General features: G+C 41.6%; 1 pseudogene; it reads right to left on the minus strand.

Annotated features, from left to right (window-relative positions):
- Positions 1–604: 604 nt before the first annotated feature.
- Positions 605–938, minus strand: LOC133065443 (large ribosomal subunit protein eL30-like; annotated as a pseudogene).
- Positions 939–6,945: the final 6,007 nt, after the last annotated feature.

Consider the following 6,945-nt stretch of genomic DNA (forward strand, 5'->3'; position numbering starts at 1 on the left):
TCCAGTATTCTTGGGCTTCCCTTATGGCTCAGCTGGGAAAGAATCTGCCTGCAATGCGGGAGACCTGGGTTGGATCCCTGGGTTGGGAAGACCCCCTGGAGAAGGGAGAGGCTACCCACTCCAGTATTCTGGCCTAGAGAATTCCATGGACTGTAGAGTCCATGGGGTGGCAAAGAGTCAGACATGACTGAGTGACTTTCATTTTCACTCTCATAATTTTGTTCTTTCTTTTATCTTAAGTTATAGAACAGATCATGGGTTCCCAATATGGCATGGAACATTAATATAGAAGCATGACACTAGTCCTATTCTTAGTCTCCAAAAGCCTAGACCCACATGGATGAGTGTGGGGAATACAGAGAATGTTCTAGCATCCCCTTGTGTGCACCATGTTGGTTTGGGTCTAGTTTGCCTACTCTAACAAAGGCCAACTGGAATAAAGAAAGGCCAGGGCATGAGAAACACCGTTCAAAAGTCAAAAGCGATCATGGAAGGGCAGAGTAAGAGAAGAGAGAAATTCTGTAAATAAGCAAAGTGGTATTTAAAAAAAAAAAAAAAGCAAACAAGCTCTGGCCAGTTTTACTAAAGAAAAATTGTGCATGATTTACTTTTCACCTGTCTGTCCTCACATGCTTCTGATGATATTATATTAGAATGCCCTGGATTGGTGACAGTCAATGTGCATATTCTGTAATATTTTGCACATGCTGTGCCCAATTTAATTTCACCATTACCATTGTAGTGATGACCAACATGGCATAATACTCTATTTCAGCTTCCTCAAGGTTGGGCAGTCCATGAGGAGACCAGTTTTGCCTTGCTTTGTCTGATAATTTTCAGAGTCTGCTTGTACCCCAGTGTATACTTTCCACTTTTCATGATGAGCTGGAGCCTAGGTTGATTGGCTCCAGTGACCTTTTCATTTTCACTGAGGCCATCAGCTTCCTGCTTTAGTGTGGGATGCCCTCGATCTAGAACACAGAGGACAAGACAGGAAGTTTAGGATCAAAGTTCCAAAATAAAAAATTGTGAAATTGTGTAGAAGGAAAACATGACCTATTCTAGACCCCCATATGTCTTTGATTTGTAAAAGCTGAAGGAAAGCCCTCGATTCTTAACTCCATACCCACAAACCTCCGCAGTCTTCTAAAGTCGGCCTTGCTGTCGTCACCCATCTGACCACTTCCATAGAGGTCTGTCATTTACCCTTCTTGCCCATGACTTATCGCTCCTAGAACAAACCCCTTGTTTCCTGCATTCCCCCAGCCTTTCATCCACACCACCTACATGGTGCTACTTGTCATGATGTTCTTCTTCTTACTTAAAAAAGTGTATCTTATAGGTTAACCTCCTGGAAGGCAGGGACTCCTTGTCTCCACTGACCTCTTTGTCCACACACATAGCCTGGAAAGGACACATATAAACTGCCATCATATGGTTTAAACAAACGCAGGATGACTGACTTCAAGTGGCTTAGTACAGCAAGAAAACGGTGGCTGTAATGACTGACCACTCTGGTTTCTCTGTGCTTTTGAACCTCACCATGGCCATGGGACTTGTGCCTGCGAATTATGAATTAATGCTTTTCTCACATCAGCAGTTTTAAGAGTTGGGGTTTCTCAGCTTTAACGGTATCCTTCTGTATCCTGTTGTGATGCAAGAGCTGGAACTCCATTCCATTGTAGCTCATTGTCTCTGGTTTTAGGTCTTAGCAGCAGCTAATGCCATTCTTTGGTGTTCTTACAAATTTGTATCATAGGTACAATTGATCTGCTTATCAATTTTCCTAGTAAGTGCTTATTTATAAGACTCATCAGCTCACTTCCCAACATGGAATATAAGTCCTTGTCATAATCTTTCCTGAGCATAACTAAAGTACAGCACAAAGAATCGAGTCATATTTTTGAGTGATGCTGGCATCTTAACTATATTTTGCGTCATTTGGTAAAATCTTACTTATGTCGAATTGGTATGTTTCCAAGATAAAGCATACATTTGGGGGTTGGAGAGGAAGACATCTTACATTCATTCCACACTCTTCTGTTTTCCTTTGATTCAAACATTTGATTTTTCTTTGCATACACAGCACCAGTCACCATCAAAGCAGCGAGCCATTCAGCACCACAGTCCACACTCCAGCCTAGAAACCCACAGAACCACCACACAGGATCTCTTTGAAGTCGGCTTGAATACCACATGAGAGGAGGGTAGCAAAGTGTGAGTAATATACAACCTCTAGTCTTGCACACATTCCGAGTCGAGTGAGTATTTGTTAAAAGATCAAATTCAGGTAATTTCTATGTCAGTGCAGTGGACACTTTGCTAGACATTAATGCAGCCTATCAAAATGTAGAATAACACAGGGAAGAGTTTGGCCACTGCTTCTGAACAAGTCCATGATGGTGGCCAGACAAAGGGGGTGCTGACATAACTGAAACAGCCATGGAGGGTTTGTATGTGTGTGTGTGTGCGTGTGTGTGTGTGCACATGTATGTATGCATGTGTTCACACGCACGGGTTGCAGGGGGAGTTCAGACAGGAAAGTTTTCTGAATGACCAATGGCCAAACCAACCTTTGTCTGAGAATTATTCCACCCTATTCATGGATGTTCCCCAAGCATCTCCCTCAAGAAAGATGCCTCCCAGGGAGCTGGCCAACTCAGAAGTGATCTCTCCCAGGGGGGTGGTACCAGGCCTTGGCAGCGAGGAACAGAGTTGATGTTACTTTGAAATACAAAACTTTGAAGGCACAATAAAATGTTCCCTTTAAAGTTCATTTGAAAGGCAAGTATAAATTTAGTGGTAGCAGGGCAGAGAAAAATCCCTAAAACAATAGTGTCATTTTTAAAATTTAAAATCCAAGCCTGTTCCATTTTATCTTCCACACTGATAAGGAAAAAGAGTCAGCACCCTGTTCACCAAGCCAAGCTTCCTACCACCACTCAACTACTGAGAGATGAGCACACCCATGGCACACGCGTGTGGAAACAGGCTTGGAACACACAGGTGTGCTGCTCCTCCTGCAAAGACCACCTCGGACACCCAGATTCGACAAGGAGTCCAGTGCATGCATTTCATGGGACTTTCTCTTTGCTTTTTTTCCCCCAGTATTGAATGATGAAGAAGTATAGAATAAATAACCATACACTCACCATCTCCATTCTGCAATCAATCACTTCCTATATTTATTTTATCATAAGCCTAACTTCTATTTCTTCCCTAAACATCTAATGACCCATTTCATTTCTTTATATATGCAAGTATTCATTCATTCATTTATTTTGCTTCATTTTAAAGTAAGTTTGGATGAGAACATTTGCTAGTTCAGGTGGCCAAAGGTTTTATTTGTACTTCATGCAATGAAAACAAACTGAACAAATTGCTATGGCATCTGTAATGAGAGGCATTCATGTGTGTTTCCATATTTTTCTGTCTTGTTCTGATGAAGATTGCTTTCCTAGGGAAAACTGAGAATAATAAACGCACTTTCTGTATCATTTTAATTCTTAAAACTATACATTTCAACATAGGACATAGATCCAACCATTTCTCTGATATATTAGCAACTGGGTGAGATGTGACTTGTATGTTTGTACCTTGAACTGTCATCTCTGACATAATTTTCATGTTCTAGATTCTTCACAGCTCAATCCAGAAATATATAGTTCTTACAATTTGATGTGATTATAACTGATGTGTGCTGAGTAGTAATCCTGGTTAATATTTTTGCAGAGCATAGGCTTCCCATTTGGTGTTAGAGTGAATGTTTCTTGCAGATTATCTCATTTAATCCACACATAACTCTACTGCCATTATAGCATTGAGATTTAAAGAGGTTAAATAAACCTGCCCAAGGATTTACAGTAAGTATGTGTCCAGCAGAGCAGGGAATCACACTGCCTTCATCATTGCAGTGCAAGCTCTTCGCCACTGCACAGCATGTGCCTACCATGTCATGAATGTTATTTCCCTTTACTTGCATAGCAGACTTTTGAAAATGTAGGTAGAGTTCTTAAAAAGATGATACTATACAGACAATGCATTCAGTTCAGTTCGATCTCTCAGCTGTGTCCAACTCTTCATGACCCTGTACACTGCAGCATGCCAGGCTTCCCTGTCCATCTCCAACTCCCGGAGCTTATTCAAACTCACGTCCATCGAGTCAGTGATGCCATCCAACCATCTCTTCTTCTGTCATGCCCTTCTCCTCCTGCCTTCAGTCTTTTCTAATGAGTCAGTTTGCATCAGGTGGCCAAAGTATTAGAGCTTCAGCTTCAGCATCAAGCCTTCCAATGAATATTCAGGACTGATTTCTTTTCGGATTGACCTGTTTGATCTCCTGGCAGTCTAAGGGACTCTCAAGAGCCTTCTCCAACTCCACAGTTCAAAAGCATCAATTCTTCAGCACTCAGCTTTCATGATGGTCCAACTCTCACATTTGTACACGACTACTGGAAAAACCATAGCTTTGACTAGATGGACCTGAGTTGGCAAAGTAATGTCTCTGTTTTTTAACATGCTGTCTAGGTTGGTCATAACTTGTCTTCCAAGGAGCAAGTGTCTTTTAATTTTATGGCTACAGTCACCATCTGCAGTGATTTGGGAGTCCAAGAAAATAAAGTCTGTCATTGTTTCCATTGTTTCCCGATCTACTTGCCATGAAGTGATGGGACCAGATGCCATGATCTTAGTTTTCTGAATGTTGAGTTTTAAGCCAACTTTTTCACTCTCCTCTTTCACTTTCATCAAGAGGCTCTTTAATTCATCTTTGCTTTCTTCCATAAGGGTGGTGCCATCTGCATATCTAAGGTTATTGATATTTCTCCTGGAAATCTTGATTCCAGCTTGTGCTTCATCCAGCCTGGCATTTCACATGATGTACTCAACATATAAGATAAATAAGCAGGGTGACAATATACAGCCTTGACGTACTCCTTTCCCGATTTGGAACCAGTCCATTGTTCCATGTCCAGCTCTAACTGTTGCTTCTTGACCTGCATACAGATTTCTCAGGAGGCAGGTCAGGTGGTCTGATATTCCCATCTCTTTCAGAATTTTCCACAGTTTGTTGTGATCCACACAGTCAAAGGCCTTAGTGTAGTCAATGAAGCAGAAGTAGACGTTTTTCTGGAATTCTCTTTTTCTATGATTCAATGGATATTGGCAATTTGATCTCTGGTTCCTCTGCCTTTTCTAAATCCAGCTTGTTCTTCTGGAAGTTCTCAGTTCACGTACTGTTGAAGCCTAGCTTGGAGAATTTTGAACATTACTTTGCTAGCATGTGAGATGAGTGCAATTGTGCAGTAGTTTGAACATTCTTTGGCATTGTGTTAATTATATACAAATAGAAAATATAAACAGGCATAAAGATATACAAATATTTTTAATGTCTTGTTCTATTTCCTTAGGCTTTTTTCACTCTAAAATGTTTTGAAAATAAAATACACTCTGATAACATCATTTATTGAGACATGATAATAGCTGTGCTGTGCTTAGTCGCTAAGTTGTGTCAGACTCTTTGCAGCCACATGGATTGTAGCCTGTCAGGCTCCTCTGTCCATGAGATTTTCCCAGGCAAGAATACTGGAGTAGGTTGTAATCTCCTTCTACAAGGGCTCTTCCTAACTGAGGGATCAAACCCGTGTCTCCTGTGCTTTCTGCGTTGGCAGGCAGATTCTTTACCATTGAGCCCCCTAGGAAGCCCCACATGGTAATAGTGAAATAGTTGAATAATAGTTTTGAATACATGATGGTAAAATTTATATGTCTACTTGACTGCACTAAGGGATGCCAGAGAGCTGAGAAAACATTATTTCTTGGTGTGTCTGGGAGGGTGCTTTAGAAAGAGAGTAGAATTTGAGTCTGAGAGCTGCGTAAAGAAGCTTGCCTTTAATGGCCTGAGTGGAATAAAAGGCACAGGGAGGGCAAATTTGTTTTTCACTTGAGTCCAGACATTTATCATCTCCTGCCCCAAGGTATCAGCACTCCGGCTTTCTGAGGCTTCGGACTCACACTGGCCTTCTGTTTCTCCAGCTTGCAGACAGCAGAGGGTGCTACTTCTTGGCCTGTTTCTATACTACATCTGTATCTCTCTCTCATCTATTGGTTCTGTTTTTCTGGGGAAACTTGACTAGCACACACACAATGTAGCCAAGTCTAATCTAAGTGTCTTACATAAAAGGAGTATTGACATATTTAATCCCCCTGGGGATCCTCTGACGTTCTTGTTCCTGTTCAGTCGCTCAGTCGTGTCTGACCGCAGCATGCCAGGCTTCCCTATCCTTCACCATCTCCTGGAGTTTGCTCAAATTTATGTCATTGAGTCGGTGAATGTCATCCAACCATCTCATCCTCTATCGTCCCCTTCTCCTCCCGCCTTCAATCATTCCTAGCATCAGGGTCTTTTCAAATGAGTCAGTTCTTCACATCAGGTGGCCCAAGGATTGGAGCTTCAGCTTCAGCATCATTCCTTCCAATGAACATTCAGGGTTGATTTCCTTTAGGACTGGTAATTCCCCATCTTACAAATGAGGACCCCAAGGTAGGGAGACATTAGATAACTTATCCAGGATTACCCAAAGAGTGACTTGTGGAGCCAGGATTTTCCCACACTCCAGAGCTCATTCTAATAATCCCAACATGATGCAGGATTTTCACACCACCATCTGGGGTACACAAGCTGTGTTTCTATAGTTTAGTTGATTTTTATCTTTGCATAGGTTGCTCATTTCCAGTTTTCAGTATCACAAACATTTGTATGCACAGATCTCTGTTTTCTTGCCTATTTTCTTCAATAAATTTATAAGAGATTGAGCAGCTTGAGCAGAGTATCTTTTTGGTTGTCCACATCTGCTCCCATAAACTTCAGAGAAAACAATGGGATTGACCTTCCCACAAACAAGGCTGAAGAGTGTCCGTCTTCTGCTAAACTTCTCTATCACTGCT

The sequence above is a fragment of the Dama dama genome, chromosome 11, assembly GCF_033118175.1.
Source record: "Dama dama isolate Ldn47 chromosome 11, ASM3311817v1, whole genome shotgun sequence".
NCBI classification, from domain to species: domain Eukaryota; kingdom Metazoa; phylum Chordata; class Mammalia; order Artiodactyla; family Cervidae; genus Dama; species Dama dama.